Below are 22,711 nucleotides of genomic sequence, written 5' to 3'. Positions count from 1 at the left end.
TGGGAGAGTCAGAGGAGGAGATGTTGGTAAATGCACTATTAGCTTTTGAAGCCACGTCATTAATCCTGCCCTCTATTTTATTTCCCTTCTTCCCTTCCCACATACTTTTCCTAGTGAAAGCAGGACCTGTACTCACTCCCACTCGAGGACACACAGGGTCCCTACCTAGCTTAGTCCAATGGGGTTCCCTGGCTCCTTCTATTTAGTATAAGAATCCGGGAGATGGAGGTCTCACGGCCTTGGATAAAGAGTAGCTCAGTGGTCCAGAGGGCCTGGGGAGGAGGGAATCAGATGCGTGGCCTTTGCCCTGATCCAAACCTCTTCTGCTTCTCAGTCATTGAGGTGGGGGAAGGGATTTGCAGGAATAAGAAAGATGCTAACTGAGCTCTTAGGTCAGATCCCAGGGTACCCACCACCATCTTAGAAGTCAGGGCAGGCAGGGAAAGATCAGTTCTTTCTTTAAATTAATTATTTATTCTTATTTCATGCGCATTGGTGTTTTGCCTGCATAATGTCTGTACGAAGGTGTCAGATCTGCTGGAACTGGAGTTACAGACAGTTGTGAGCTGCCCTGTGGGTCCTGGGAATTGAGCTCAGGTCTTCTGAAAGAGCACCAGTGCTCTTAACTGCCGAGCCCCTCCCCTCTGTCTAGCCCCAGAACGGATCATTTCTACATGAAGCTAAATGAAGCTAAAAAGAAACAGCAGTGAGTCGGGTGTAGTGGCGCACACCTGTAATCCCAGCACTTGGGAGGCCAGAGGCAGGTGGATCTCTGTGTGTTTGAGGCCAACCTGGTCTACAAAGCAGTCCAGGACAGCCAGGACTACTAGAGAAACCTTGTCTCAAAACAGACAGACAAACAAACAAACAAGACCAAAGAAAGAAAGAAAAAAAAAAAAAAAAAAAGAAAAGAAAAGAAAGAAAGAAAAAGTAAAAGACACAGCCATGATCCTTACGGAGCCAAGTCCTGACACCAATGGACCAGGCTACCTGCTCTTTCTGACCTCAGCCCCCTCCTGTATCCGGAGATGCTCACTTCCTGTGCTTTTCAAGCACATATTCATTCTCCTAAATCTGCCTCCTCCAAAGCTCCAGGTCAGAGGTGAGTAGGCTGTGAAGGCGGTGGTTTTGACGAGCAGATTCCCCCCCCCCCCGAGAGTACTCCTTATTCCCTCCCCAGAGAGACAATGGGTATGCCTTAGATCTGTACCCCAGCAGTTTTCACCCTTGACCTGAGCAAGACAGTCACCCAGAAAAGCTCTTAACAAGGGAAGTACTGCACATCTGTAATCCCAGCACCCGGGGAGGCAGAGGCGAACCTGGTCTACAAAGTGAATCCAGGACAGCTGTGGCCACACAGAGAAACCCTGTCTTGATACCCCCTCCCCCCACCGATTGCCCCAAAAAAGGTTGTACATGCCACTCAGGCAGTGGTGGTGCACGCCTTTAATCCCAGCACTGCAGAGGCAGAGACAGTCTGATTTTTATGAGTTCCAGGCCAGCCTGGTTTACAGTGAGTTCCAGGACACTCAGGGCGACACTGAGAAACCGTGTCTTGAAATGACAGCAACAACAACAAAACAAAAGAATTTGTATATTCCTAGGACTTACTCAGATCAAGCCAACCTGGGTCTCTATATATTTTACAAAGCTCTAAAGGGAATGGCTGCTGTCAGAAAATCATATCAAACTGTACAGTGTGCAGAGAGTGAGAGACCCTGGAGCACTCAGTCCTCAGTGGGATGTCTTCATCAAATTCCTCCCTTCAAGGTTCTGGGATCTGTACAGGAGAGGAGGGAGAAAGATTGTAAGAGCCAGAGGTGATGGGTGATTGCGAGGAAACTCTGTGTCTTCCAAACACAGCTGCACTGATGCACTTGCAGCAGGCACAGGCTTACACAGATGCAAGCCAGACAGGGTCCCAGCACTGGGAGGAAGAAGTGGTCAGGGGCTTCTGCCGCTAACCAGGAAGTATCTGCAATTGATACCTGCTGATAAAGGGGAAAAAATCAGGTTTTTATCCAATGGAGTTTCACTGAGTAACCATATTCCAGGGCAGGTCTTGTGCAGGGGAGGGGGGGATTTGGGGGGCATTAGCTGGCCAACACAAAATGAACTCAGTGGTATTTTTGTAAACTTTTTATGTCATTTTGCTTTGTCCTGGCTTTCCCCCCACCCCCACTCCCCCTTCCGGCCTGGTTTTGTGGGATTCTTTTTGCATGTGTATTGCTGTTGTTATCTGTTTTAAATATAGGCAGAGAAAAAGAACATAAAGTTGGGCAGGAAGGGAGATGTGGAGGATCTAGGAAAAGGGATCACTTGACATGATCAAAATATATTGTATAAAAACATTTAAGTTAGCCGAGCATGGTGGTGCATGCCTTTAATCCCAGCACTTGGGAGGCAGAGGCAGGTGGATCATTGTGAGTTCGAGGTCAGCCTGGTCTACAAAGCAAGTCCAGGATAGCCAAGGCTACACAGAGAAACCCTGTCTCGAAAAAACAAACAAACAAAAATTTAATAGGGAAAGAACTAAAGGGGGAAAAACTCTCTAAAACTATTGGCATTAAAGACTATGAATACTAAGGCGGGCATGGTGCTGCACACCTTTAATCCCAGCACTTGGGAGGCAGAGGCAGGTGAGTTTCAGTGACCTCGAGACCTACAGAGTGAGTTCCAGGACATTTGGGCTGTTTTGAAAACAAAAACAAAAATGAGAAGTGTGCCGGGCGTGGTGGCGCATGCCTTTAATCCCAGCACTCGGGAGGCAGAGACAGGTGGATCACTGTGAATTTGAGGCCAGCCTGGTCTACAAAGTGAGTCCAGGATAGCCAAGGCAACACAGAGAGACCCTGTCTTGAAAAAAAAAAAAAAAAAAAGAAAGAAAAGAAAGAAAGAAAAAGGTTGGGTCCCGAGGTACCTGTTTCTTAGAGTCGTGGTGAGGGAGGAAACAAAGCGCAGGATCTGAAGCATCTGCAATAATAGCACCCAGGGTGTGTTAGCACACCAAGCACGGAGGGCCCTGCCTGTGATGCCAGTTCTTTCAGAGGCTGAAGCAGGAGAGTTGCCCATTTGAGGCCAGCCTTAGCTGCACAGTGAGACTTTGCCTTGAAAATCAAAACAAGGCTGAGGGAGAGACAGTTCAGCAGTTGAGAACATTGAGAACATGCACTGCTCTTCAGAGGACCTGAGTTTGGCTCCCTAGCAACCATGCTGGGAGGCTCACAGCGGCCCTGTAACAACACTTCCATGGCATCTAATGGCCTCTTCAGGCCTCACGGGGCATCTGCATTCATGTACACACACACCCCCACAGACACACGCATAATTAAAAATAAAAAAAGTGAGTCTTAAAATGAGAGAGTGTGTGGTGGAGTGGCTGTCTAGCATGTACAAAGCCCTGAGTTCTGTCCCCAATACTGCATTACTTGGGTGTGATGAGGCACATCTGTAACCGCAATATTTAAGAAGTACAGGCAAGAAAATCATAAGTCCAAAGACATTCTTGGCCACATAATGACTTTGAGGTCAGCCTGGACTACAAAGAAAAAATTAAGTAAAAAAGAAGAGGAGGAGGAAGTTGTTCAAATTAAATAAATTAATCAAACAAAATTTAAAAACTAAAGTGAAGAGTGACAGCGGAAAACCCCACCACTCACCCCCATCCCTCCCCCCACACACATGTTCACCAAAAAGAGGGAAGAAAACTGTTGGCAACAAGATTGAAAATATTTTCTCTCTTGCCTGTTTAGACTTCCTTCCTACAATAATTATGAAAGATGGAAGGGGAAAAAAAAAGCTAGTGATAGAGCAATAGAAAGATGTTTGAGGGCCTAGAGAGATGGCTCGGTGGTTAAGAGCACTGACTGCTCTTCCGAAGGACCTGGGTTCAATTCCCAGCACCCATGTGGCAGCTCACAACTGTCTGTAACTCCAAGATCTGACACCCTCACACCAATGCACATAAATTTAAATTAAATTAAATATATTTTAAAAAAGAAATATGTTTGAAAGAGCAGCCAATATAAGTAGACACTGCTATCCAGAACTACGTCTGTCTCCATCCCAGAGCTAGGAGAAAGGGCTTTTCCTCCATGCCTGGCTAGGAGTGGAGCTGGCTTGACTCTTGAAAGGTGAGAGGGATGGATAGCAGGTAGTCTTAGAGATGGCTCAGAGGTTAAGAGCACTGACAGCTCTCCCAAAGGTCCTGAGTTCCATTCCCAGCAACCACATGGTGGCTCACAACCCTCTATAATGTGATCTGATGCCCTCTTCTCGTATGCAGGCATATATATGCAGGCAGAGCACTGTATATGTAATAATAAGTAAATCTTAAAAAAAAAAAAAAAAGATCTGCAGGCAGATCTGACATCTTCAGTGAAAAGTCCTTGTCCTAGAATAGAAAATAGTGCAGGATGAATTGAGTATTTCATATGGGACTTGCTTTAGGTCATCTCATGGACTCCTGGAATTATCTGTATTGAATGAGATTAAGACACAAGTAAAGCAGCTGGTGTCAGGATGGTGACTGCCTTTAATCCCAGCAGGCAGGAGGCAAAGGCAGAGGCAGGTAGATCTCTGTGAGTTCAAGGCCACCCTGGTCTACAGAGTGAGTTCTGGGACAACCAGGGCTACATAGAGAAACCTTGCCTCAAAGAACAAAAACAAAAAAAGACACAAAGTAAGCTAGGCCTCTGGTTGTAAAAGTCAAATTAATCATGGGAAGATAGCTTGTTTCTTCCTTTTTTCGGAATGGTAGAAAAGTTCCCTCTCTAATTCCACATCTGTTTGGAATTCTGGATGCCTAATGTCAGGTTGCCATCTAGCTTTTCCATCTCCATCACCTCCCCAGTCCTGACTTATCACCATGATTCCTCCTGCTTTTCCGTTATGATTTGAGGACTACAGGGTAAAAATGCTGAATTGAGGAAAAGCAGACATGCTGCGGCATCATTTTCAGCAAGTCTTTCAATAAGCCTGTCTTTAAGGGCTAGGGGTGTGACTCATACTTGACCAGTAGGTGTAAGGCTGTGGGTCCAATCCCCAGATAAAAATGAATAAGCAAAAAATGAATAAAATCTAAATTAAACAAACAAACAAACCATGGGGCTGGAGAGATGGCTCAGTGGTTAAGGGAACTGACTGCTCTTTCAGAGGAGGACCTGGGTTCAATTCCAGCACCCACAGGGCAGCTTCCAATTGTCTGTAACTCTATGATCCAACATTGTAACACAGACATTTGGACAAAACAGCAATAAAAATAAATAAATTTTAAAAACACTAAGTGCTTATTACCAGGGGACAGCTTTTATATGTTGCAACTAGTGAGTGCTACAACCTTGCAGGGTAAATAATATTACTCCAATTATGAGCCCCTGAAGAAGTAAGTTGCTACGAAAGTGAGATCTGAACCCCATATTGAGATGAAGTCTTTTTGCTGTCCTTTCAGACTCCTTTATGTGTGAGACACTAAAATGATACAAGTAGCTACTGAACAGCAAAGGCACAGCGACTCACATCTGGATAATGCTCCTCGGTCTGGTATCTTTATTTACTCCACTGGAGGAAACTCTCTAGCCCCGTGGCCCACTTCCTCTTGTGGCACATAGGGCACACCTCCAGAGGGACATTTACCAGCTGTGTCCTAAGGGCCTGCCTTCGATGGAGCCCACTAGACAGTGAATGGGAGTAGCACTTCATGCTGACTTTGCTAAGTGAATGAACACAGGACCAAATGCAAAGATCACACCCTCAAGGAGACACAACCCATCTTGAGATGTCTCCTCCACCCACACATTGCCCCTCTAAATTTGTGAGAGGCCGCACTCACATTCGCCATTACAAGATGGCGCTGACATCCTGTGTCCCAAACTGGTAAACAAGTAATCTGCGCATGTGCGAAGGAACTTTCCACTTGTTGTGCTCTGCCTCTCCCGTGGCGTCATATCGCCTGATGAGTAACAGCCAATCAGGGACTGACACATCCTAAGCGGAGAACAGTTTCCTATATAAGGGATGGGTTTCTGCTGTTTGGGGTCTCCATTTTACTTGTCGTAAGCTTATGCTCTCCCTCTTAAGATGCATTAAAGCTTTACTGCAGAAGGATCCTGTGTGTGCAGCGTCGTTCTTGCTGGCGAGACGGTAACGCGAGTCACATAAATTCTCTATTATTTGCACACGTCAGTACATGTAGCGATATCACTTACCTTGCTAGTGAGTACTCATCGCACATGCAGAGCTCAGGCTGAACGTGTGAATCTGTACCATGGCGAGCACGAGGACATATGAATAGTGCGTGTGAGCGCCTGCATAGGTTGATATGGGTTAGTGTGTATGAGCAAGCACATCTGGGTGTCTGAATAAGCATGTAATGTGCGCCCACATACATGTTCATATAAACGTAGGGTTCCTTAAACCCACCTTATTCCTCACACTATTAAAATACAGAAAAGTTGAGCCTGGAGAGGCAGCTCAGCAGTTAAGAGCACTGGGGACTTTTGCAAAGGGTCTTGGATCAATATCCAGCAGTCACATGGCAGCTCACAACCATCTGTAACTGCAGTTCCAGGGGACCAGTGCCTTCTTTCTGGCCTCTGTGGATGCCCAAACCTACAAGCAAACACTCAGACATGTAAGAATAAAATTAAAAAATAAAAATACAGCCAGGAGTGGTGGCGCACGCCTTTAATCCCAGCACTCAGGAGGCAGAGGCAGGCGGATATCAGTGAGTTCGAGGCCAGCCTGGTGTGCAAGTGAGTCCAGGACAGCCAGGGCTTCACAGAGAAACCCTGTCTCGAAAAACCAAAACCAAACCAAACAAAACAAAAACAACAAACAAGGTATACACACACAACATATACATACGTACATATATACATATAGATATGTACGTATGTATAACATAAACATCATGGGCTCCGTTCTAATTCCTCTTCTCTGTACTTGCCACCCAGTCTTGCTCCTTTTGAATAAGTTTCCTGGGTCTCCCTACTTTTTTGTAGCCCAGGGGGATTTGGAAGGAAAGTCGGGGAAGGGGGGCAGGGTGAGGTGAGAGGAAGATTTCTCACTCTGGTCACCTCTGTTCCCGTCATCCTGGCCAATGTCCCACTCCCTGTTCCTCCCACCACCTCCAGGAGGAAGCAAAACCATAGCCATCAGTGTCTTCCCCCAGGAAGGGTAACCCAGGAACCACAGGCCTCCCAGACTTGATGATCGCTTCTCTCTGTCACTGCTGGTCATCGGGACTTGTCATTCTTCCCGAGTGTCTTAAGTCACGCGTGTCACTGTGAAGCCTGCCTTCAGGCACTGTCCCCAGCTCCCTCTCCTCCAGACTCGCCAGGCTTTCCCCAGGGCCCTGTCCTTGGACGTCATTTCTCTGGGGGGATGGCAGAGATTTATCAACAGCCTGGAGGTTTAGCCATCTTCCCAAGGTGGAGCCCTCTCCTGGGCAAACTCGCTCATTGCCACACCTTCCCACGTGTGTGGGGACTTTGGTTGTGCCTTCTTCAAGGGCCAGCCTCTCTCCCCTGCTACCCGAGAATCCTGCTAATGGGTCCTCCTCTCAGGGTCTCTACCCCACGCCTGGACATGGACATCCCTTTGGCCCACCCTTCCCAGCTTGCCCTCTGCCGGACTCTATGCCCTGGCAGTTTGGCTCCCGCATGCCTCCCGCACCCTTCCTTAAGACAGGCTTCCAACCAGACAAACCACAACCTTCACAGGCCCAGGGAGCTTGTTTTTAGACTATCACCTGCTCACATCACAGCTAGGTTCATTACTAGCTGTGTAGCAGGAGATAGGCCCACATCTCTTAAAGCCTGTTGACCTCTTCTGATCCCATTTCCCTTCTTGTTCTTACCACAACCCCCCATGCGCTCCCTTAGACCCAGCTCCGAGCACTTTCTTCATAGACGGTGCAAACCCTGGGGCTCTGCTCGCCTCCTCTGCAGCTACAGGGTCTTGGGTCCTCGAGCTAAAGTGTGCTTTCCTCTTCCACGCCTGTCTAATCCCTTCTTCTCCTCCCAGAATGTATTCTGATGTCACTTCTCAGAACAACCTTGCTGAGCTCCTAAACCAGCCCTCCTGCAGCCAGCAACATCTTCCTGAGGATTTAGCTCCACTTGTACTTTGGTGTTGAGATTATTGCATCGGGTGTCCGGCTAGCTAGAGAGCTGTGAGATGAGAAGTCTGTTTTCGTGCAGTGTGTGCTGTCTCCAGGCCTTTCAGAAACATGAGTGAGCGATGAATGAGCAGCAGCGGTGGACCGGACAAGGGAAAAACTTTCACCGTAAACCAAGTGCTACCTGCTCGACCTTATGTCCTTTCAGCGGATCACTCACCTGCTCAAGAGCTTTCTGTGATGGGGCTGGAGAGACGACTCAGCAGTTAAGAGTACTGGCTGCTTTTCCAGAGGACCTCAGGTCTCAGAAGTCACATACACAGGCGGCTCACTCACAACAGTCTGAATGTAACTCCAGTTCCAGAGGATCTGGTGCCCCCTTCTAGCCTGCGCAGGCACTGCGTGCAGTGGTGTATATACAAAAATTTGGGCAAAATATTCATACACATAAAATTGAAAACATAGATCAGCTTTTGCCAGGTGGTGGCACAACTCAGGAGACAGAGGCAGGCAGGTCTCTGAATTTGAGGCCAGACTGGCTTACAGAGTGAGCTCCAGGACAGCCAGAGGAAAAAAAAAAAGAAAGAAAGAAAGAAAGAAAGAAAGAAAGAAAGAAAGAAAAGAAAAATCTAAAAGAAGAAAACCTGGATAAGCTTTTAATGAGGGAGAAAGAGAGAGTAAAGGGCAGGTGTTGGGGGAAGTAAAATGATTCTAAGTACACTGTATGCATGCATGAAATATCACAATGAAGCAGCATCATTGTCAAACCCAAGGCTTTGCTTGTTATTGAGACAAGGGCTTGCTATGTAGCTCAGGCTAACTCTAAACTCCAACCTCAACCTCTGGAAAGCCAAGATCAGAGACATGAGCTACTACTGCACCTAGTTTAAAAAATGGTTTGTTATTGTTGTTGTTTGGTTTGTGTTGTGTTGTGTTTTTCCGAGTCAGGTCTCGTATGTATCCCAGTCTAGTCTCACGTTTGATATGCAGCTGAGGACGACCTTGAATCTCTGAGTCTACTGTCTCCACCTGGTGATATCGTGATTGCAGGTGTGTGTCGTCATGCCCAGTTTATTCATGCTGGGCTTTTTTTTTTTTTTTTAATTTTTTATTAATTTATTCTTGTTACATCTCAATGGTTAGCCCATCCCTTGTGTCCTCCCATTCTTCATGCCAGGCTTTGTGCATGCATTTTGCTAACTGAGATTCGGGTTCCAGCCCCTTGCCACTTTTATTCAGTGTGTGTGTGTGTGTGTGTGTGTGTGTGTGTGTATGTGTGTGTGTGTTGCACATGTGTGTGTGTGTGTGTATGCCAACAAGCATGTGTGGATGTGTGAGGGCAACTAGTAAGACTCATTTCTTTCCTCTCATTATGTTTGCCAGGGATCAAATGCAGGCCATCAGGCTGCCTAGCCACCCCATTTTCCAACCTCAATTTTCCTACAGAATTTTCTGAGGCTCCATAGGACCTCACAAACTAAGGCTTAGGTCCTCTCAGATTTTGTATTTGTTTTTGTCTTTCTGAGACAAGGTTTCTCTGTGTTATCTCGGCTGTCCTGGACTCTCTTTGCAGACCAGGCTGGCCTCGAACTCACAGAGATCCACTTGCTGGGATTACAGGTGTGTGCCACCACACCTGGCCCTCTCAGATATTTTTCTAAGGCTTTCCAAATAGGTTTTCTTCCTTTCTTTCTCTCCGTCTCCCTACTTAGGAGTGTTTTAAATTTTTATTCATTGAGTGTGTGCTTATGCCATGGTTGACTATGTGAGGTCAGAGGTCAAGTTTCAGGAGTTAGCTCTCTCCTTCCACGGGCAGATACCAGAGATTGGACTCAGTTTATCAGACTTGTTGTCAGGCACCTTCCCACACTGAGCCCTCTCACCAACTGATAGGTCTCAAGTAGTCCGGGTTGGTCTTGAACTTCTTAAGTAGTGATCCTCCTGCCTCAGGATTGAAGGCTTGGGCCACCACGTCATCTGGCTTATGATTTTCTTGTTTTTTTTTTTTTTTTTCCCTTACTAGTATTTGTTTCCAAAAGCCAATCTCAGCAGCCCATAAATACATCTGATTACTATGACCTTTATGCGAGTACTCCCTAACTGGAAGAATTCTCATTTCCTTTGTATCTTCCCTTAAATTCTACTCATCCTCTAAGGCAAGATTAAACCCTGGCTCACACGCAAGCCGTTTCCTCCCATAGGATGCTCGCTGAGCTCTCCTGCCCTGTGCTCTGTTCAGAATGCCAGAGGCTGCCAACCTTGCTTGTTTTGTAGTAGAGAGTTGAACCTGTCGCTTGCCCAGCCTCAGTGCTCTTGACCTTGAGGGATCACAGTGACTGCCCAGAGCTGGAGCTAAAATCCTGCTTCCCAAACAACAGCCTCACAATTCACGTCACATCCGTATTCTAGCTAGAATGATATTTACTTGAAAATTTTCTGTAAATTAATGGCCTGTTTTCACTCCAATATGTTCACTGTTTAACTACTTGATAAGCTGGGCATGACGGCACATACCTGTGATCCCAGCACTTGGAGAGGCAGAGGCAGGTGGATCTCCTCTGTGGGTTTGAGGCCAGGGCTAAAAGAGAAACCGTGTCTCAAACAAACAAACAAACAAACAAACAGAAAAGAGGGCTGGAGAGCTGGCTCAGTGGTTAAGAGCACTTGCTGCTTTCTGTAGAAAAACCTGCTCATTAGCATCTGTAACTACAGACCCAGGGGATCCAAAGCTCTTCTGACCTCCAAGGACAAAATGCATGCACATGCATGCACACAAAACCTCATGCAGATAAAATAATAAAACAAATGCATCCTTTTTCTGGATTTACTTATTTATTTATTTATTTATTTATTTATTCACTTTAGATCCTGAACACACCCTCACCATCCTCTCCTCCCCGGTCCCACTCTCCCAAACAAATCTTAAAAAATTAAAAGCAGTGAAATATTTGAGGGGGAAGTAGGTCCTACTCTGCATCTCAGACTGGCTTCAAACTTGTAGCCTTCCTGCTCCAGCCCCAGCAGTTCTGTTATTACAGCTAGCACTGAGACAGCACCAGCATGCCCAGCGAGACAGTTAAACTAGCCAGTGTAAAGCACAGGCGAGGAGGCACATATGCACTTAGAAGGCTGAATCACAAGGGTTACAAGTTGGAGTCCAGCTTGGGTTATATGGCCCTGTCTCAAAAGAATACACTTACATGCAAATTTTTAAAAAGGTATGAACTGGGCATGGCCTTTAATCCTAGCACTTGGGAGGCAGAGGCAGGTGGATCACTGTGAGTTTGAGGCCAGCCTGGTCTACAAAGAGAGTCCAGGAAAGCCAAGGCTACACAGAGAAACCCTGTCTCAAAAAAACCCAAAACAAAACAAAACAAGCAAAATGAAGTGTGAACTGGGCATCACGGCAGGACATGTCTTTAACCCTCGCACTTGGGAGGAAGAGACAGGCAGGTCTCTGTGAATTCAAAGTCAGCCTGGTCTCCCTACTGAGTTTTGGGCGACACAGGAAAAAAATGACATCAAAGTGAAAGCAACGGGATGATGACTGTGGGATTCAGGACTTTAGTTACTGTTACGGTTTGACTTGTAATGCTTCATCTAACTCCATGGCCAAAAGCAGCCTCCATGTCGACGGAGGAAAGGCTTTATTTCATTTTATACCTCCAGGTCCATCACTGAAGGAAAGCAGGGCAGGAACTCAAGCCGGGAACTGAAGCAGAGGCCATGAAGGGGGTGCTACTTACTGCCTTGCTCTGTGGCTTGCTCAATGTGTTCTCATACACCCCGGAACCACCTGCCCAGGGGTGGGACCACCTACAGTAGGCTGGGCCCTCCCATATGAATCATTAATCAAGAAATTGCCCCCGTGAACATGCCTACAGGCCAGTCTGATGGTGGCAGCTTCTCAATTAAGGTCCCCTCTTTCCAAATGACTCTAGTTTGTGTCAAAATGACAAAGAACTAACCAGTGCAGCTCCCTTAAAGCAAAGCTACAATGGAGGACTGTTTGGTTAGTATCAGTTACTGTCAAGGTCTCTCTCTCTCTCTCTCTGACTAAGATCTCTGTGTAGTGCTGGCTGTCCTGGAACTCTGTGTCATCCAGGCTGGCCTCAAACTCACAGAGATCCACCCGACTCTGTCTCTGGAGTGCTAGGATTAAAGACATATGCTACCACACCTGGCAAGGTCTGGGAATTTGGTATACTGTCAGGGGGACTGCAAGTTCATGGCAAGAATGTGGAGGTCAGAGGACAACTTATTAGAGTCGGTTCTCCTGGATCATGTTTAGATTTTCGGTTTGATGTAAGTGCCTCTCCCCACTGAGCCATATCCCCAGCCTGAGATTTTGTTCTATGTTATTAATTCATAGGATGCCCTTACTGTTATTATTCGGTTTCAGTGACAGGGTCTCACCATGTAGCATGTGCTGAGTTTGAACTCAAGATAACCTGGGATTATGGGCAAATTCTGGGGTAACATGAGTGTGCCACCATGCCTAGTCACGTTCACTGTCATTTTTTAAAAAAGATTTATTTCTTTATTATGTATACAGTGTTCCATTTGCATGTACACCTACACACCAGAAGAGGGGGCCAGATCTCATTATAGATGGTTGTCAGCCACCATGTGGTTGCTGGGAATTGAACTCAGGACCTCTGGAAGAACAGATGGTGCTCTTAACCTCTGAGCCATCTCTCCAGCCCTCATTTTTAAACAACTAAGGAAGAAAACTAACTATATAATAAAATATTCCTATGTAAAAATTAAAATATTTAATAATAAAATTGACTAAAAAAAAAAAAGAATAAATGGACACTCTTTCATAATTAAAATAAAATATTCCACGGAAGAACCAGGGATGAAGTGACGTAACAGTGTGTCTTTAATTCCAACACTCAGGAAGGAGGGCCATGGGTTCTAGGCCCACCTGCCAGAACCTTGTCTCAAAACCAGCACAAATAAACAGGAAAAAAAAGACCTGAAATCCCAACGCTTGAGAGGTAGAGGCTGGAGGACCAGCCAGTCAAGGCTATCCTTGGCTTCAGCATAAGTCTGAGGCCAGCCTGAGCTTCATGAGATCCTGCCTCAAAAATAGTCAGTGATAAGGATGTGTGACCAAGACACATGACTATTCACCGGCTTGAACCCAAGTTCTAGCAGAAGGAAAGAGAGGAGAGTGTGAGAAGGAAAAACGCTTTCTTCCTGTGAGATTCAGAGCAACCAGCATCGCCATCCTAAGTCACCTGTCCTTCAGCTAAAGGCTCACGCCCCCAGGGAGATACAAAGCTCTAAACTAGAGGCTGCCTACCTGTCAGCCATCTTGTTTCCAATGTGAGGAAATGCTGGAAGCTCTAGCCTGGCTAGATCCTTGCACGGAGATACTCGGCCTTCATCTTGTGACTTTTGATTTGCTCTCTTTTTGGTGCCTGGCACAGGCCTGCATGTAGATGACCCTGGAATTTATGTCTTAGTTGTGCTTGAGTTGTCACCCTGGAGCAGGAACGAAGGCAGGATTTTCAACTGAAGGCAAAGGGGTACAGGTCACTGTAGAGTGTTTGCCTACTGTGTGCAAAGCCCTGACTGAGCTCAGTCTTCAGCAGTGCACAAACCAAACATGGTGGCGAGCCTCAGGGGTCTGCCCGTCACAGTCTCCCAGAGCTAACATTACAAGCACGTGCCACCCGCAGCTGGACTTTAGATGTGGGTTCTGGGGATCCGACCCAGGTCCTGGTGTTTGTGAGGTGAGCACACTACCAACGGAGCCATCTCCTGAGCCTTGGAACTGCCTCCTTGACAACAGTGCTGAAGCAATTCTCTGACAAACTTCTGATGAGATTTAGCTTTCTGTTTCTCCTGCGAACCCAGTTCCCCGGCTATTCTACAGCAAGTGTTTGAAGGGGTTTTCCGATCCTTGTCTCTGTTCATGTCAACAAAGACCCCAGATACCTCTCCCCAGAGGTAACCTTGACTAGACCTCTCTTCACTTCAGAAACTTCACTAGGTTTCCTCACTTGCTGCAAGATTGAAATAAAGTTTGACATGTGCTCACAAATAAGTAGTCTAAAAACCTTTTTTTCCCCCCCAAATGTGTGTTTCGGTTTTTTTTTTCTTCTCTCCTTTAACGTACCTAAATCATTGAAAGCGGGCTAGAATTTTGCAGCTAGGTTTTTTACTAACCCTATACTGGGTTTGACTGAGACTTTTGGTCCAGATCCTTAGCCTGACCCTGTGTGGCACTGTGCCAGGATGGGTCAGTTACTTTCTACTCCCAGGATAGAGTCCTGGGAAGGCATGGAGAGGGCCTCGCAGGCAGGAACGCTTCCCCATAAATCACTGGTTTCCGAGCTTCAGTCCTCTCCAGCTTCTGCAGACTCGGCCTATGACCAGGCAGAAGGTAAACCTTATGTGAGCAGAGCCTGACTCTGGGGTCTCTGGCCCCTTAGGAACAGAAGGTGGGGAGCAGCAGTGAACACCGGTCCCCATTCCTAAGAAGACTGGCTTCCATCCAGCTCAGCAATAAGCCCCACCTCCCATTGGACACGGACTGTCTCTAGACACAGCTGACTCCCAGCTGCTGGCCTCCCCTCCCCGACGGGCCAGCCAAAGATCTCCAAAGCAGACTGGGTCATACATAGGCTATGGGGTCTAGAATCTGCAAAAGTCCTAGTTTATTTTTGAGGTGTCCGCTTGATTCCCCAAATTACTTTCTTATCTTCATAATTTCTTAATTCTAAATATGAAAGTCGGTGGTAGAAATTTTGAGAGTTAGAGAAATAAAAAGAAAGAAAGAAAGAAAGAAAGAAAGAAAGGAAGAAAAGAAAATATAATCAACCTGGGCATGGAGGCATTCTCGGGCAATATCAATCGTTGCAAAATGAGGCAGGGGAAGGATGAGGACTTTGAGCTAGCCTAACATGAGTTAGGTCTCTGGTAATTTTCTCCATGGTAGAAGGAGGAAAACATTGTGCTGTAAGATTTCCTATGATGTCTATATGTGTACAGTATGGACACACACACACACACACACACACACCAAACAAACAAACAAACAGACAAACGAACAGGGGCTGGAGAGATGGCACCGTGGCAAAGAATGCATACTGCTCTTGCAGAGGACCTGAGTTCAGTTCCCAGCATCCGTGTCTGATGCCTCACAGCTGCTTGTAACTCAAGCTCCAGTGGAGATGCAACCACTCTGGCTTCCGCAGGCATCTGCACACATACACACAGAATGATTTTCAAAATGAATCTTTAAGCTGGCCCTGGTGGCGGACACCTTTAATCCCAGGGTCAGAGGCAGGAAGATCTCTGTGAGTTCAAGGCTAGCCTGATTTACAAAACAAGTTCCAGAATAGCCAGGCCTGTCTTAAAAAGCAAAAAAAAAAAAAAAAAAAAAAAAAAAAAAAGTGAATAAATAAAGAAAGAAATCTTTAAAAATGTTAAGTAAATAAAAATGTAAAAATAAAGGAAACCACATTCAGTTTAACCACTGTCTATAATTTGTTCTTCTCTCTCTCTCTCTTTCTCTCTGTGTGTGTGTGTTCTTCTTTCTTAATATGTGGATTTATTTTTGCTCCATGAATTTAAAAAATATATATTTATTTATTTTTATTTTATGTGCGCGAGTGTTATGGGCATGCCTGTGTGCCACAGGTGTGCCTGGTGCCTAGGGAAGAGTCAGATCTCCCAGAACTGGGGTTACAAATGATTGTGAGCTACCATGTGGGTGCTAGGACTTGAACACAGGTCCTCTGGAAAAATGACTGGTGCTCTTGAATGCTGAACCAACCATCCCTCCTGCCCCAGACTTTTAGCATAGAATCTCTCTATGTTTGCCAGCTGGACTTGAACTCAACCCTGCCACATGTTCCAGGGTTATAGGCCTATATCACCAAACCCAGCTTTAAATGGGATCTAATTCCTTATACTGTATATTTCTAAACATGTCCTGAAAATTTTCCTATGTGATTAAAAAACGCCTTGAAAATCTAATTTGTAGTAGGTATGGGTTCCCCTAAGATCTACAAAGCTCCCCTCTCCTTAACCATAAAACCCAGGTTTCTGAGGATTTCTAATCTTCCTGGCTGTTATACCTAATAGACTTAGGGTCTCTTTAGGGGCAAGAGGAGAACACAGGCCAGGCTACCGAAACTCTCCAAGTCTCATTGGGCTAGATTCCCTGAGTTCTAGCTAGATCCTGCTGGGTCTGACTGGTGCATCCAGGCCTGAAAGGGATTCAGGATGAATAGAGTTCACTCTCTCTCACCCTCCTCTTGCATGACGTCATTATCTCATTTCCTCTCATGTCCCACGTTTCTTGGGAATTTCTGAGGCTGTTGGACCATCTCCCGGCTTTACCCATCCCCACCGTCGCCCAGATTTCCTTTGGCTCTTGGTACCATTTCTGGGAAGAGTGGTGTGTGGTAAATGGTAGAGAGTGGAAAATGGGACTAGATAATCCAAGGTGACTTGGAATGAATGTTGTTTGTTTGAAAATTTTTTAGTGATTTATTTATTTTAAATTTTGTGTATGTCTGTGTGCCACCTTCATGCCTGGAGCCCTCAGAGTTCAGATGAGGGAATCAGGTGCCCTAGAATTGGAGTTACCTGTGGCTGTGAGTCATCATGTGGGAGCTGGGAATCAAACCTGGGTCCTCTGGAAGGGCAGCCAGTGCTCTTAACCACAGAGCAAACTCTCCAGGCCCCGAGCTCATGTTTCATGCGTAGAGTTTTTTGCATTTTGTTTTTTTTTTGGGGGGGGGACTTTGGGGGTTTGTTTGTTTATTTCGAGACAGGGTTTCTCTGTGTCATCCTGGCTGTCCTGGATTCACTTTGTAGACCAAGCTGGCCTCAAACTCACATAGATCTTCCTGACTCTGCCTCCCAAATGCTGGGATTAAAGGTGTGAGCCACTATTCCTGGCTTGCTGTGTAGCTTTAAAGGCCCACTCTTTCCTGGGAGGCTTAAAACGGGCCCTATGATGATGGCTGGGAAAGGACACACCCTTCGCATGATCCAGGCTTTTCTCTAATGCTTCCCCTCCCTTATCAAGAACTTCTCCAGCCAGGGGAGCCCTCTTCGCAGCTCCCAGGTCCTTGCTCCAACTGCTCACCTCCATGTACACAAAAGCATTTTCCAAGGTCATTTCCACTGTTGGACAGACACAGGAGCATGCGAATTCCTTAAATTTCCTAAAAAAGAAAAGAAAAGAAAAGAAAAGAAAAGAAATCTTTAGCTGGGTGGTGGTGGCACTCGCCTTTAATCCCAGCACTGGAGAGGCATAGGCAGGCCTGTGAGTTTGAGGCCAGCATGGTTTACAGAGTTTCCAGGACAGCAAGAGCTACACAAAGAAATGCTGTCTCTAAAAACAAAAACAAACAAACAATTAAATTAAAAGATAGACATCTCTAAACCCAGATCTTGGATGCAGGCCAAGGACAAGCACCTGTCCCACCCACCACCCAGTTTGACCTGGGTTCTAGAGAAAGAATGGGGGCTTGTGTTGTGCACTGTCCCCTGGTTTGCTTCCCAACAGGACACAGTCACATGCCTGTGGCAGCTCCTCTTTGCTGTGCTCTCAGCAGCGCCTGAATACATATGCCTCCTTGACTGGCCTGCTCACATCACTAGCAAGCAAGCAGGGCTGTTCTGAGGATCTTCAATTTTACAAGTGAAAAAGCTGACCTGAGGTCAGATGATTGGCAACGTCAGGGCTAGGTCTTGCCATCTACGATGCTCCTGCAACCCTCCCTCCCTCTAGTTTCAGCTCTCCTGGACCCCAAGAAGCCAAGGCACCCATCCCTCTTCCTTGGTTTTCATGCCTGTTTCACCCTGAGGGATCTTCAGCCAAGGCACCCATCCACCTTCCTTGGTTTTCATTCCTGTTTCACACTGAGGCATCTTCAGCTCTTCTGAACTCAACCGCTTCCACTTGCTTCCCCCAGCATGCACTCTTCCTTGTCCAGGACCTGGTGGATTCCTTAAAAGTATGATGGCTTCCTCCCTTTGCCTTACAGTCTGGAGTTGTTCTCCGGAGAGGAAGGATGCAACAGGCAGCTACAGTTCTGAGTCTACAAAGCAAGCGCCAATTAGTGCAGAATCTCCGGTTGTGTGGCACCATGAAACTCATCTACGCTAGTCCCCTCATTTCACAGACAACAAAACTGTGGCTCAGAGACATTTAGACACTAATCCAGGGTTGCCCAGCTTGGGAAAAGGAGGATTAAACCTAGTTCTAGGGTGTAGACCCATAAACCAAGTTCTCAGCTCATCTCCTAATTAACCACTTTTAAGGATGTGAGGAACACATATATACCCCTGAGGATGCTAACAGTAAGCCCTCCAGACCTCCTCAGACTGAGCGTTCAAATGGAAGACCCGCACCCAGCACAGAACATAACAACAACAACAACAACAACAACAACACACACACACACACACACACGCTTGCGCGCAGCTTCCCCTCCCCTCAACCCCTCCAGGGCAATTGAACGTTTCTGCTTGCCAAGGGCTTCAGTGGCTTGCTGTTGGGAGGAAAGGCCAGGAGGGCCTCATTTCCAAATTTCCTGTGTTTGATTCCTCTCTGATGAGGGTCTTAATCCTTCCTGGCTGCCCTTATGGTGTCCTCAGTGTTTTCAGACACCCCGCCCTCCAGCATATGACCTGGGCTTGAAGCACCCACCATTCTGTATTCTAGGCTTGATAGCCCTTATGCTTTGTGTATCCATCATAAGAGCCTTGCCTCCTTCGCTTACGCATGCGCACATGCATATGCACACTCACACACGGCCTTTGTTGTGCTGCGGCTTCCATCACATTTCGCCTCCTTCTCTGTGTTTAAGTTAGTGGTGTTCGGATTAGACAATGTGGAAGCAGCAGTTCTAAGGGCGGATTTACGTAATTCTGCCCAAGGTGAGGCCTTTCTTGCCAATTCTATCAATGGGAGTTGAGGCCGGTTGGGGGATGGGGGGTGCTGGTGGGGGGATGGTAATGGGTGGTGGATGGGGGGATAGAGGGAGGTGGGGGGGGGAGAGGCGGAGATTGGAGTACTACTGCTTGTTCTTCTGTTGGCCTTGGGACAGCTGAAGGGGACAGGCTCGCCTGGCCATCCTGACCCCACAGCTAGGTATGCAGACAGGAGGAGCTAATCCTTCACGGATCCTCCGGCCAGGGATGAGAGCTGCAGAGACCAGGTCTGCTTGGGGCACACATTTCTGGCCCCCAACACCCCTCCCCCTCGAGCATAGCTGGATCTGAACTCAGGCTTGCACATAGCTCACCTTCATCTTGCCAGCACTGGGGGATGGAAGGAGAAATTGGCTGGGTGCAGTGCAGTGTTTCTGGGGACTGGGGGCAGGGGAGTCCATTCAAATTGACAAAAATAGAACATCAGCCTCATATCATTTTTCTCAAAACAAGATTTATTGAAGTTCTGTCTGTGAAAATCGCTGCTGTGTGGAACGCTTAACTTATAGATTAGATTACTCAATCGTGCCTTACTACATTTTTCATTAGAAAAATATTGGCTGGGAGAGTTTGACCTCATAATCTCTGCATTTTAAACAATAACCAGAGGAAAACCAAATAGAAGGCACAAGTTAACGGGTTTTCCCCCCCTCAGCGTTCCCCCCTGGGAGAGATCAGAGCGAGGGCCGGGAAGGGAACAGGAGTAGAATCTGCTGCGTGAGCAATTCCCCATCTCCCGGCCCGGTCCCCAGAGGCTGCGGAGGTGCTGGCAGGAGGTGGGGAGCTGTGTGGAGTCCTTGGGGCGTAGGCCCTAGCGGCTCCCTGCTGGAAACCCAAGGTAAAGCTGTAGGTTACTCAACTGAAGGGGAGACAGGCCTGACGCTGGCAAACCTGAGGCGGTCCTCTGTGCCCAAGTGTCCTCTCGCCTAGCTGCAGGGATGAAAGCTCAAATGGGTGTGGAACAATCACCCTGAACACCTTGAATATATTCAGTCTTTTGTTTTGGGGGGAGCACGATCTTACTCTGTAGGCCTCATATGCACTATGTAAACCAGACGGGCCCCAGCCCTCATAGCAATCCTCCTGCCTCAGACTCCTGGGTGTTCAGATCACAAGTAGGATCCTCTATCTCCAAGCTTACTCAATCTTATTAGACAAGTCATGGTGGGCTTTTTGTTTGTTTGTTTGTTTGTTTGTTTGTTTTTAAGAATCTAGAATCTAGAATCCCAGGACAACTGTGAGATTCTGTGAGGCTGCGGAAGTGGAGAAGTTTGCCTGCCTGCTGGGGTAGAGTGTCCTTCTCAAGAAACAGTTATGGAAGACAGAGTAATCCCAAGATTAGGCCAAGGTGAGACCCTTAGCTGGCCTTAGACAATCTGACCATTCCCTACAACTCAGGGACTGGAGGCTCACATCCCCAAGACAGGTATGGGGGTGCTGGCTGGCCACAGGGCAAGGCAGGGCGCCATGGGGTGCAAATGGATCCCCTGCCACCTTTCCAATCGCTGATCGGATTGCTGGGGAGCCACGCCCCCATCTAGTCCTTGCCTTGGTTTCTGCTTTCCAAAGCTTTGGTGATTTCTAAGTTCTGACACAGTCATTAGTTACAAAGAGCAATTATTTTCTTTTTGTCATTAAGTCATTTTTTAAATGGCTCCAGGCGACATCACAGAACAAAGAAACAAAATATCCATGAAAAGACTTAATCACAAATTACTAATTATTTCACCCCCTCCTCCCTCCCAAAATCGTGAAATCCGAGCCCCATGAAAAGGGAGAAGGTCTCCGTATCCTTGAGCTTGCCATGGCTCTTAGGCACCTAATCCATCATGAAGGGGCATTTCCTGGCTCCTTCTGAGCCCTGGGGGAGGGGGCAGCAGAGAGTCCCTTATTTCTGACTTTTGAAGTCTCCTTCTGTCCATAGATAGAGTTCTTCAGTCATAGCGGGGAGGGATCAGCTTGAAAATGAGCGGGAGACCCCACCTAAAGCCCCCCGGACCTTGCCTGGCACCCGTCCCCTCCTCCCAGGCCGGCAGTCTCCCAGCTGGCATTCCACTGCCCTTTGAAGCCAGCGGGCCACAGAGGAGCAGCCGCCCCCTGCAGCGGGGGCTCCCGGAGTCTCCAGCTGGAAAACAAACCGGAGGAGGAAGTAATCCTGAAGGGGAAGCCCCTGGGTCCCCAGACGTGAGGAAATAAAATGTGTTTGACACCAAGATGTATGGGAGAGGGGGAAGTGTAGGCTGTGGGCCCCTCAACCAGGCCGGGCCTTCTCCTAAAGCTGACTGTGGTCACCTTATCTGACAACCCTGGCTGAGAGAAGGTGCCGCCGGAGCAGGCAGCAATCCAGGCAAGAACCAAGGGCCTGCCAGAGCAGGGAGCCCAGGCTGAAGGTAACCTTTTCTGGAGATGCCCACACACAACCCATCTCTCCGCCAACATGTCCGGTTCCCCATAAGCAGCTTGCCTTGAGTTTAGAAGACTAAACACTCACTGATCGGTGGAGGAGAAGGTGTGGGAAGGTTGGGGATGTAGGTCCCGAGTCTTAGACCACTGAGAAGGAATGGGGGAGCCACTGAGGTAGGACTGGAGGGCTTCTATGAGTCCCTATTAAAACCCAAGTAACCTCCCAAATGGCCCTCCGAATTGCTCCGCTCTGAATCCACAGTACACACAGGCCCATTCACTCACCCCCCTCCCCTCAACAAATGCTCCTCAAACTTGCTTTACGCACAGAAAAAGAATACATCAGTGAGCAGGATAGATAAACGTCCCACATTCTAGGGCCAAGTTTACTTTTCTCAGTCTTTTTGTCATGAAGACCTGAGGGATCAATGAGAATAGGGAGGCTATGTGTGCCTGGCCCAGCCACCAGCCACTCTGTGGGTGTTTGGACAAAGGTCTTTGCTTTTTATTTTATTTTATTTTTATTATTTTTTGTATTGATTTCCCAGTGATACACTCCCTGAAGTATAGTCTTTTGTGTCACTTGGGTCTACCAGGGTCCTTGCCACTGATAGAGGCGGAGAAAGTTATAAGTGGAAGGACAGAAGGCAAGCAAGCAGCGTCTAATAGCCAGGGTCTACCTAACAAATGCTTGAAGCCACATTGTGCCACGTGATCAGTGAAGACTTTGAATATAAATGCCAAACTGTCACAAACACAGTCAATGTCCCAGCAAGAGAGCTTAGATCTTTAAAGAATTGTTCACTTTGCCAACTGAGCTATAGCCCCAGCCCCTTTACATAGAAAATGCTGTTTATTTGTACACAAAAGGGCAGCAGGCTGAAGCTGGCTGTGGTGGCATATGCCTTTAATTGCAGCACTTGGGAAGCAGAGGCAGGAGGAGCTCTGTGAGTTCAAGGCCAGCCTGATCTATACATCAAGTTCAAAGACAGCCATAACTACATAGAAAGACACTATCGCAACAAGTGGGGCAGGGCAGCAGGCTGGGAGCTGACTGGGATACTGGCTATACCAGATGGCAGAGGCAAGCAGACTCCCTGTGAGTTCAAGACCAACTTGGTCTACACAAGGAGTTCCAGGATAGCCAGGACTACACAGAGAAACTCTGTCTCAATAAATCAAAACAAAAACAACAACAAAAAGAAATTGTTTTAAGAGGAG

This window comes from Acomys russatus, chromosome 5 (genome assembly GCF_903995435.1).
Source record: "Acomys russatus chromosome 5, mAcoRus1.1, whole genome shotgun sequence".
Lineage (NCBI taxonomy): Eukaryota > Metazoa > Chordata > Mammalia > Rodentia > Muridae > Acomys > Acomys russatus.
Note: the sequence above shows the minus strand (reverse complement) of the source record.